The sequence below is a fragment of the Hemicordylus capensis genome, chromosome 3, assembly GCF_027244095.1.
Source record: "Hemicordylus capensis ecotype Gifberg chromosome 3, rHemCap1.1.pri, whole genome shotgun sequence".
In the NCBI taxonomy this organism is placed as follows: domain Eukaryota; kingdom Metazoa; phylum Chordata; class Lepidosauria; order Squamata; family Cordylidae; genus Hemicordylus; species Hemicordylus capensis.
Window position 1 is genome coordinate 266,732,300 of NC_069659.1, and position 11,493 is coordinate 266,743,792.

The following is an 11,493-nucleotide window of genomic DNA, read 5'->3' on the forward strand; positions in this document are numbered from 1 at the left end:
GATTGAGCATTAATGCCTATCAGTCCACCTACTGCTTTCATTGAATGGATTATGTGCTCCAATGCATGATCTGTGCCAATAGCACAAAAAAGGACTTATGAATTCTTATTTAAGACCCAGATTCCATTCAAGAATTCTTGATAAATCTTCTTGTCAGTGTTCATGAATGATTCCATCTCAGCCAAATAAAGCGGGATCATCCTCTCTAATAAAACGCTTGGTGTCCGTCCGTGGACGGACACCAAGCGTGTGTTTGTGCCTCCCTTGGCGGTTCTGGGCATGCGCGAAGCGCATGCCCAGAACAGGCCAGGGAGCCACGACCGCCAGCACCCGGTGGACATCTTGGATGGCCACAAGCGGCCGCCCTGAAGAAGCCAGAGAAGCGCCGGCGGGGGAAACTGGCCGAGGCGGCGGCAGAGCCGCCGCCTCGCCCAGAAGAGACAGCGACCAATCTGGGGAAACGGGGGACGGAACAGAGGCCAGCAGGACAGAGCCGACCGTGAAGGGCCCGGGCCAGCCACGGAGGATGGCAGCGGCGCCTCCAGAGACCGCCCGGCCGGTGATTGAGGGGGGAAGAGGCGGCAGGGGAAGCGTGTCCTCCCGCCGCCCACTCACCCGCCCTCCCAGCTTTCCAAAATCCCCTTCCCCGCTCCTCCCCCCAATTGATTACGGGCCAAAAGGGCCCATGAGAAGGCCGTCGCCCCCGCCTATCACCCACCCGCCCACCCAGCTGCCCGAGCCCACCTTACCCGCTCCAGCCCGCGATAGTCGGGCGAAGAAAAAAAAATTATTCGCACAGTGGAAGTGAGGAGCTCAGGAACAGAGAGGAGCTCTGTACTAAGCTGCTGCCCAAACTGCCGCTATGGACGAAAGGACGCAACGTCCTTTGCGTCCATAGCGGCAGTTTGGGCAGCAGCATAGCACAGAGAGGAGCTCTGTTCCTGAGCTCCTCACTTCCACTGTGCAAATAATTTTTTTTTTCTTCGCCCGACTGCTGCGGGCTGGAGCGGGTAAGGTGGGCTCGGGCAGCTGGGTGGGCGGGTGGGCGATAGGCAGGGGCGACGGCCTTCTCATGGGCCCTTTTGGCCCGTAATCAATTGGGGGGAGGAGCGGGGAAGGGGATTTTGGAAAGCTGGGAGGGCGGGTGAGCGGGCGGCAGGAGGACAGAGGGAGGAGGGGAAAATGGAAAAAAACACAAACAAACCGAGAGAGAGAGACAAAGAAAAAAAAAACACTTTAAAAAAACACTTAAAGGCGGGAGAGAAAGCTAGCGCCCGTTATCATAACGGGCTTAAAAATACTAGTCTGTGCATAATTGATCTTGTCTTGTGCAAAAAAGTATTGGGTGAATGCTTCAAGTAATACTAAATGTAATTCCCAATTAGCTGTTCTAACAAAGTAAATGAAAAGAAACATCTCCATTACCATTTGCATGTATTGATGCATCACATGTGGCAGAGGTTTGCTTGCCATCTTTGAGTCAAACTGATTTATCTTTTCTAAAACACTGTGTGATTTGATGGTCTCCTCCAGGTTTGTGTGTAATTCTTTAATTATCTCAGGATTCCCATCTGCACATGACTGATCAAGATTTTCAGCTGCAGCTGTAATTATTGGCAGTAGATGAGGAAACTTTTCAAAGAAGGCATCTTGGTAGAACTTAAAAAGAGCTTCTAGTGTGACCATGTGAGCTTATACTCTTCTCTTCACATGCTTGCCTTTGATTATCTGCTTTACTTTGAGTGATCCATACAGATTAGTCTCTGTCCAACATAGTCTACTGTTTTCAATATAGGCCCCAATAGAATATAGCTGAGCCATCACTATATATAGTTCTCCAGGTTGGAACACAATATTATTCAAATCCTTTTGAGCCATTTGGAGCTGCTTTGCTGGCTTGTAGAGACCCATGTCTAGTGTGATGACTGTTTTACAGTCAGGACCTATGACTTTTGTGCTGATACCCTGTGCCTTCATGAGTATAGTCAGTAATGTCTTCCACCTGTGTGCAGGTGCTGCAATTAATGGTGGTGTACCAACTCATGTTTTTTGCAGTCCATGTTCTAACAGTGAGTTGTATCCAGACTATGTGGGAATGTTGCATTTGCTAGTGTTTATAACTTTAGTTTCATCACCTACTCCACTGTTTTCACTTGTACAAGGAATGCTGCTTACAGTCAGTTTGTGAGATCTAACCACTGATTATCCCATAAGCCAGGTAATGTCTGCAAGACAGGATTCTAGTAATTGTGGTTGAGAGCGTTCTTTTAAATTGAATGAGGTGTATACTGGACCTGTTGGTTTTATTGATGATTTATGCCAATCGAAAGTTTAGTTATTGTACTTGGGAGTTTCTTCATTGAGCGTTTTTGAGTTCTCCTTGTTAGCTGAGTTATTGGTGCCTCATCTTCAGCCTCACATCTCTGATATATAGCCATTGCTGTTCCATGAAGGGTTCGTTTACCACCGGGCGTATCTTCAGTGAAATCAATATTGTCTATTTGCAAAGAATATGAATCTTCCTTCAACTACATCATTAGGCAAATAGATGCCATCATTGACCAGCATTCTTTCTACAACAGTTGTAGCTATCTGTGCCTCAAGTCTTAAAATCTGGTTATAGTCAACTCACAAACCAAACTGATGCAACATGTTGACAAGCTTCTTGCTCTGAAAAGTTTGGCAAACTGCTATTGCAGTTCCCAGTGGTTGAGGCATTTCATGGGTGGTCCTTAGAGTCTGTGATTTCTTGTTTTGGACCTGGTCCTGGGACAGAAACAAAAACATTGTAGTCTGAGCTAAACACATGGCATGCTGGTTGACTTCAAAGTATTCCCCCCGCCAATTAATATGCTTGTGTTTGGTCCCTTGAGAACCCAATGGAAGAATTCACTTGGAACATTCCGATCTGTAACTTCTGTAAGTGAACTAGAAAATACCTATCTCTCTACCTTGGTAATAAGTTTTCATAGAATCTTAGCAGCATCATAGAGTATTTTCATATTGTCATTTTAAAGAGTCCCTGGTGGTGCAGTGGTAAAACTGCTGCCCTGTAACCAGAAGGTTACAAGTTCGATCCTGACCAGGGGCTCAAGGTTGACTCAGCCTTCCATCCTTCCGAGGTCGGTAAAATGAGTACCCAGAATGTTGGGGGCAATATGCTAAATCATTGTAAACCGCTTAGAGAGCTCCGGCTATAGAGCGGTATATAAATGTAAGTGCTATTGCTATTGCTAAGTGCTAATCAGTGTTGCTCTCTTCTGCTAACTGTATTGTAGCATCTCTTAAAATTTTGACAGAAAGACATTCTGATTCATTCATTCGTTTTGGTTTGTGGATTCTACACTTGGTATATCATGCTATATAAGTTGCTTTCTTTTTTTGTGGCTGGGATGGCTGTCCACATTATTTGCCATAAGGATTCCTATGTATGCCTCTTGAAGTTGAGCCATTGTGACTATATTTCCATCCAACAATGTATTCTCAAGCAGAATAAGGAATTCAATTTTGGCTAGCACCTCATTAAATTTTCTTTTTAACGGCCACCAAACATGTGCAAATGGCCTCTGTGAGGCCCTGGGCCATGCCAGGCCTTGCAGAGGCCATTTGTGCATGTGCAGTGATGGGCAAAATGGCTGCCGCACCACCATACGGAGGCAGCAGTGATTAACACGGCCTAGAGGAAGCCCCCCGAAGGGCTAGAGGTAAAAAAAAAAAATCCTTTAAAACACTTTGTGAACCCCCCGCCCCAGACTGGACCGAACTGGAGGGTTCTAAGGAGTGCCGGACTGAACTGGTCTGGTCAGGTTCGAATCCAGTCTGGACCCAAATCAAACCGGGCCAGCCAGGTCCATGCACATCCCTATTGCTTGGTTTTTGTGGGTTGAGTGCTGAGCGATTGACATTTGTTACATGTGTTGCCCAGCACCATTTGTGGTATTTGATGTCAATGTGCATCTTGAGGATCAATGGATGTACAAAGCTAGATAAGCAGTTTCTCATTCCCATTTCTTTTAACTGCATATCTAAGTGACTGACTAGCATTTTCTGTAGCAACTAAATGCAAAGGGTTCTTGTAACCCAGTCCATTCACACAAAAGAAACACAACTCCCTTTTCTAAGGTAATGATCGAGATAGGGTGAATGTACTGCTTGACAGTATTGGGTCTTAGTATTCGATTTTATCTTTTTTTTCATATCGTTCTTTGGCACGTTTGAGCATTTTGATATGAACAGTCTCTTGATAACATTTTCTATTTCACAAACATCCTTTTGCTTGAAGATCTTGCCATGTGACATCACCGTGCCTGCCTAGTAATCTCGGGAAAACTTTTGTCTCCATACTGAGCACATTCCCTGATAAAGCTCAGCAATTTTTCATAGGATATAGTAATAGGCTTCTCCACCAGTGCCTCATTTGTCTCTCTCTGACAGATGATACAAAGCGAGTAGTTATTGTCATATTTTGCTACTTTAGCTCCATGAACATCAGGTAAATGCCTTTCATTGTTAATGAGACTGTTAAAAACGGTCTCAAAAATATTTAAGTGACTGAAGATCTGAAACACACCAAAACACTAATTGAAAACTATACTGAAACAAACTTATACATGTCAAAACCAACTTCGAACCCTTAACTAGGGAAATGGCATGATCAGCTGGGGTTCAGCTGGTTTCAGCAACATGCCCCCCCCAAACCTCTGATAATGTTGAATTACATTTTTATGTTATAAAGGAAGTTAAATCATTGCCTAACTGTGGTTAATTACCTTGTCTGTTAGTTTAACAGGCATGAATATTGCTTTTACATTATAAAATAGCTAAAATAAAACCCACTTTCTAATTTAATGATTATAAAAAACAGAGCAGATTCTCAGACTGCCAACATGTGTTTTTTCCCTTGTTTTTAGAGCTTTTCTGAAGATAATTACATAAGGAGTTTGCTTTCATCACAAAAATCCCATGGGTGTCCTAATCATTGGCCACTCGGGAGATGCTGTTTCTGTGCTTGCCCAGTGTCTAGAGGCTGTTAGGGTCTGGATGGGCCAAAACAAGCTTAGACTTAATCCTACCGAGTTGCTTTTGCTTACTACTCAACCTGGCCAATTGCCGAGTGTGAGTCTTTACATATTTCTGTATGTGAACTGCTTTGGGAATTTTGGTTGAAAAGCGGTATTATAATTACTCGTATTCTTATTCGCATCTCTCTGAATGGGGTTGTGCTGCCCCGTGACTTGGAGGGTCCTCGTGGACTCGCGGCTCCTGCTTGAGCAGCAGGTGGAGGCCTTTGCCCAGCTTTGGTTGGTCTGCCAGTTGTGGCCCTATCTCGACTGGCAGGCCCTGGCAATGGTAACTCATGCCCTCATCGTCTCTCATTTGGATTACTGTGATGTGCTCTACCTGGGGTTGCCTTTGAAGATGACCCGGAAGCTTTAGTTGGTCCAGTATGCGGCAGCCCACCGCCTTATGGGCACTAGAAGATATGATAGTGTGACACCTCTTTTGTGATTGCTGCACTGGTTACTTACTTGCTTCTGGGTCCAATTCAAAGTGCTGGTTCTCACCTTTAAAACCCTTCAGGGTTTAGCGCCTGTTTACCTTCAGGACTGCCTCTCCCAGCCAGTCCTGTCCCGCCCTGTGAGATCTTTTCAGGTTGCCCTTCTTGATGGTCTTAGAGAGGTCCATAGTACTAAGGCCTGTGGAAGGGCCTTCTCTGTTGCCCCCCCCCCCAAAAAATTGGTCTGCCTCCTCCCTTTCAGCTTTTAAATCCTTATTGAAGACATTTCTTTTCCGCCAGGCGTTTGCCCTTTAATTTAAGTTTTGTTTTGTCTTTTATCTCGGATGCTGTTCTTGCGTTGTACGCCACCCTGAGTCTGCGGACTGGGTAGTATATTAAATCTTTTAATAAACAAATTGTATATGCTCCCACACTATACGAGGAATAATACAAGAAAATTCAGAATGCAAACGTAATAGCCACCTTTTCTTTTTCAAGCTAGAGTTGCCTCAGAGCAGAAAAGCTCTTCCGACACAAATTCTTTCATGTGTTTATGTTTTATACTTGTTAATTTGATGCCAAATGACTACACTGCTGTTAAAACTTGAGAAAAGCAGATTGGCTGGCATACTTTATTTACACATTCTGCCATATGTGGTATAATTTTGTCTCCCATCTTCTCATTATTTATGTTTTCTTCCTCTATGGGTGAACTTTATTGCTGATTTACAATTTAGCTTTTGAAAATTTGGAAATCACTTTACCCAGAAGACCAATTGTGTGTCAAATATTAATATAAATAAAATAAAAAGTAAAACTCAGTTGTACTATATTTGCTACATGGTGCATAACTCTGTATGCAGGCTGTTCATAATAGTGCACACTAGTGTTTTCCCAACCATTTTAACCACTTGCACAGGAAAATAACATATGTTATGCTCCTTTGTCCTCTTAATACTATATACAATATAAAAGGGCTGTGATAGACCCATCAATGAGTCCCTGTACCTTTGTACTATCCCCTCAAATCATATTGTGTCCAAAGTCAGCAGTGGTAGAAATTGTAATCACTGTCATGCAAACACACCTAGCGATATCTAGTTCTTCATAGAAGTATGCTTTATTTTTGTGCTGTTGGCAGGGCCTTGTGTAGAGAGAGGTCCTGGGTTAGTTGTCGTTTGTCTTCATGAATGTAGTATAATCTGATAACCATGACTAAAAGTAAATAAATTGCCAAGGGATGGGTAAAAACATCCATCACCTGTATCCAGCCCTTGAAACTTAAACACTATTTTAAAAAAGCAAATGCTGTGAATCTCAGGGTTCAAATATTTCTTGATCACCCAGAACTAGTTACCCCATGGGACTAACAAGCAAATGTTTATAAGTAGAACAGGTATAAGCCAGAAATGTTGTGATGTGAATGCTAATATTATGGGTTATAACTGGCTTCCAGAATCACCTTTCAGAATCATTAACTGGCTTCCAGTTTACATTTCATGTTGGGGACAAGTAATAAGGGATGCTGGCAGGCGGTGCCATGAAAATTGTGCAAGGTCCATGCTTGGCCTGTGGCCAGAGAGTCAAATCATGCAAGGAAGGAGTACAGAATCCTATGGGAACATATATGGACTGTGAGTCAGAGTTGGACATTTGTGTGGAAGCTTTAAAAATTCCACACTACTGCTGTCTGGCAAGCCTCCTAGTCCAGAATGCTGTCATTTGACATGTGGAGATGACATGTGGATTACAGCAGATAATATCATACTTTAATTAAATCCAGGTAGGTCCCTGAATGATACCTACCTCCATCATATTCTTTCCAAGGGATAGATTAAGTTATGATGCAGAAAAGAATGCAGTGCCAAATTGAATAGCACCCTCTACTGACTACTTAAAGATTGTTATATGTCATATAATTTGACAAGTGGAAATATTACTTTCTGTTTTAACTGGGCGTTTAAAACCCTTAAACTACCCTTTTTGAAATGTGTGTATTTTTTTATTCTAAAGCATATAAAGTCTATTAGCCAAAAGACTACGCTCCATTTGATGTTCAGACTTTCTTCCATGGCAAAAACATTAAAGATCCTAGACAAAGATTAATACCTGTCACCTCAGTGCCATCTCCCTTGTTCCTGCTTTTACGTGCTTTTCTCTAGCAATTTCAGACTGCTGCTTCATTTTTACAAGTTACACCTAAATTGCTTCTTGCTTTTCCCACATCTGTAAACTAAATGAACAAAAATTATATTTTGTTTACTAGAATGTGCATTCAGTTTTTAAAAGGTCATCTTCCACATTAACAACATTCACAAATGACAGATATTCCCAAGTCTTCTTTATGTCTTGAATCACACATTGACTTAACTCATGGAAAGAAAAGCACGATGGTGCTCACTGACCCCACCTCCACACATTCAGCAGAAGGTGTAGTGCCCACGTACAGCTGGATGTGCCCAGACTCTTTCCCCTTATTTGGAGCCCCTCCATGCATTGTGGCCTATGAGATGCTAGAGGAAGATGAAGTTCCAAGCAGGGAGGAACCACAGGAAATTTACTGAGCCCCTGTCAGCCAGCATAACATGGCAGCTATGCAGCATTTTACTTGTCAGCGCAAGTAAGCTTGGTGTACGTTTTCTGATGATTGATAGGCTATTCTTCAAAATGAGTGGCTATTTTTTTTTCTTACCTTCCTATTACAGTTAACAGGTAGGACATTTCCACCTTTGCAGACACAGAGCAGGAAATGAAATAAAATGCATATTTAAGTAACACAGTGACTTGTTGGTCTAGGGGTATGATTCTTGATTAGGTAATTAAGGTTCCTGGATTCAAATCCCAGACAAACCCTGCCCAGCTGATGTGGTCTGGGGAGTGGGGATTGGAGGGCCATAATTCAATGGTGGTGCACATATTTTGCATCCAGAAGATCCCAGGTTCAGTTCCTGATATTTCCAAGTAGAACCAGGAAAGACTCCTATCTGAAACCCTTTCAGATCTGGAGAACTGCTACCAATCACTATAGACACTAGACAGTACTGACCTACCAATAGTCTGACTTAGTATAAGGTTGCTTCATTTGTCCAATGGTGTTCAGTGAATTTCAATGACATACTTTTTAATATATCGTAAGAGAAACTGAGTTTCATTTTCTGCAAAATAAAGTGCTGAGAGGCAGAATTGGAAAATAAAAAGGTGAACTCCAGCATGCCTAAGAAATGTGGTTTTTTAAAAAAACCTCTCAAGAGTTATGCCTAATGCTTTTTGAATAACTCCCCTTCAGAGGCAACTTCTAGCTTTTTACATGTGGAATTCTTCTGTCCTGAAGAAAAACACTAATTACTATTTTAAAAACAACACAACATTTCTCAGTATCTTTGCGGTCCACTTCACTTTTTTCTGCTTCCTTTTTTCACTTCAAGTGCAAACCTTGAAAGCAAGACTTTGAATAATATTTCCCAAAGAGCAGCTTGGTGAAAACAAATGCTAAAAGTACACACTATTGTTTGTACTTGTTTGGATTAAAACACTCTCAAATATGATTGTTGCTTTTCTACCAGCTCTGCTCATGTTCCTTTAACAAACATGAAAAGCAGGTGAAGGTGTTTTATTACCATGAAGACAAGTGATGAGAAAAGCATAACCACTACTAAAGCACAGGAAAAGGGTCTGTGAAAAGATGGCAACCCCAATTACAAAGATCCTAGGGTTTTATTGAAAATGTAACCATTTTTCTGCTGTCAGGAGCTATGAATAGGTCCCAATTTCTACTAGTAATGCTCATCGTTTAGAAAACTATAACCAAAATGTGAACAACCATGGGAGGTAGTTAGAGGCTGTTCTCTAAAATCAGAGATGTTGAAGGTTCTACATGCTTCTCCTTTTGAAACCCTGCACGCCACTTCAAAATGTGTGGATGTGGGGACTTATATTAAGAAAACTGCTTAAGTAACCTCTTTCTGCATTTCTTCACATGGACTGAGCCCTGACATTCCAAATAGCCTTCAGACTCCAGCTCTGGCTATGGCAAGTTATTTTGATTTTGATGCTAGAGATTAGCCCTCTTCACACATTATGTTCAGCACACATGACATGGGGACAGATCTATACATGCAGACATTTATTCACACATTATGCTCAATACACAGCAGTGGGATGTTTCCTATCAGTATTCTGCATTTGAGGGGGCTTGTACCTAGATTCACTTTTAAAATATGCAGTTATTTACTCAAAAGCAAGTGTGCAGACATCTGTATGCACATACAATGTGATGTCTGAATAAGATTATTTGGAACAGTGGCCAGGATAAAACGCCTAGCCCAAGGCCCAACAGTTAGTGGGCCCAGGTGGGTTTGGGGTCCAGACTTCCATCTCTTTCTCTGCCATAGAATTTTGAAGTCTGAAGCTACCCAAAGACCACAGTGTCCAATCTGCTGCCTCAAGGAGGATTGTTCACCCACCAGGCACCCTCAAATGAACATGCCACCCTCACCAGAAGCAAAGAACAGGGGTTCTGTAAAGGCATGTGCAGAGCAGGAAGCTCAAGGTGACTCATGCAAACAAGACAAGCCACACTGCAAGAAAAAACCCATGGTTGCTGTTCTGATCTGGCAGAAAATTCCTTCTCAGCACCAGATAAGGTAATCAGTCAGCTTCCTATCTACCAAAACATCCTAGAGCAGATTTACTGGAACTTTCTCTGTGCTAATCAATATCCTGTTCCGGACTGATGCTCCCCCATGTTTGGGGGTGGGGGAGATGAACTGTGCAGTGAATGTATTGTGGCTGTGTGCTGCCTGACCTCGGTAATCCTTCATAAATTGATGACATGAGCCCAGTAGTGGTCTTTGCCTGCCCAATTATTTCAGAAAAACAATTGCTGACTGTTACATAGCGAATAGTTACAAGACTTTTTGTTTTGTTTTCTAGCCTGAATTTGACATGTGAAATTTCATTTGTTCCAGTGTCCACTTTGCTACTGTGCTAGCTATTATGTTTAAACTAGATCTATGACAAGAAACATTTCAGTTAGGTTTACAAAGGAAGTTCCTACTTAATAATTCACATTTTAAAGCGGTTTTTCCTACCCATTAATTGACTGTCCATTCCTCTCTCATGCTTCTGCTTTCTATTTTTCTGGAGGAGGAATCAATGAGCAACTGGTTCTGATAGATGTCTTTATAAAGTTCCTCAGAGTTGATTATAGATTAAGTAAATAGATTGCATAGAAACAACAATATAGCAGATCCTGCAAAGAATTAAGCAAATCATTTCCATTTTAGGACTGGCCAGTCCGCTTTCCCCCCTTTTTGTTTTCTTTTTTTCTTTCTTTTCTTTTCTTTTTTGCAGCATGTTCATGTTTAAACTGTTTATATGTATTTCCATTTGTTTGGAAGAATATCTGTGGATCATTTATAAAACATGAAGAAAATCTGTTTGAACTCAAGCTTCCAGCCTCAAGGAATCTTGTTATTTTTGGAGTCATCATCAAGTCCTGGGCAAAGGCAGAAAGGAAATTATTATTCTTTGTAGCTAGTCCAAAAAAACTGCAAACTTTAAAAACCCTACCATCTTATGAGAAACGTAGGATAGAGTAGTAAGCCAAGACTTGCTGAGATGCACCCAGCAAGGACATCGACTGAGCATGGTATTTTTTCAATGGCTACATTTGTTGTTTTGAATCTTGATTTCAGAGAGATGTAAACATTTTGTTAATGTAAAACCTGAGTGTAGGGTTTTACCATAAAAAGAAAAAAAATATTAGCAAGGGCCTCAAATAACTTAGAAAAATGAAAATTGGATATTTCATAAGAACTCTGTAGCACAACCCTTGGTTGCTTCAATTCCATAGAAAGTGGAGAGCATGAATTGCCCTAAGCAGGATCCACTCTGGTTCATTTGAATGGGTGACTACATATGAGTGCTTTCTGTTGTAAGATATTCTCTGTTGGAGATGGGGCTGTAGCTTGGGTTACTAATGTGGTGGCTGTGGG

The 11,493-nt window shown here is 41.9% G+C and overlaps 1 long non-coding RNA gene across 1 annotated transcript; it reads right to left on the reverse strand.

Moving 5' to 3' along the window:
• Positions 1 to 2,095: 2,095 nt before the first annotated feature.
• Positions 2,096 to 10,893, reverse strand: LOC128351714 (uncharacterized). The gene is made up of 3 exons (XR_008319996.1): positions 10,588 to 10,893; positions 7,607 to 7,730; positions 2,096 to 2,766 (listed from the first exon to the last, which is right to left on the reverse strand). It is a non-coding gene; the product is annotated as an uncharacterized LOC128351714 (long non-coding RNA).
• Positions 10,894 to 11,493: the final 600 nt, after the last annotated feature.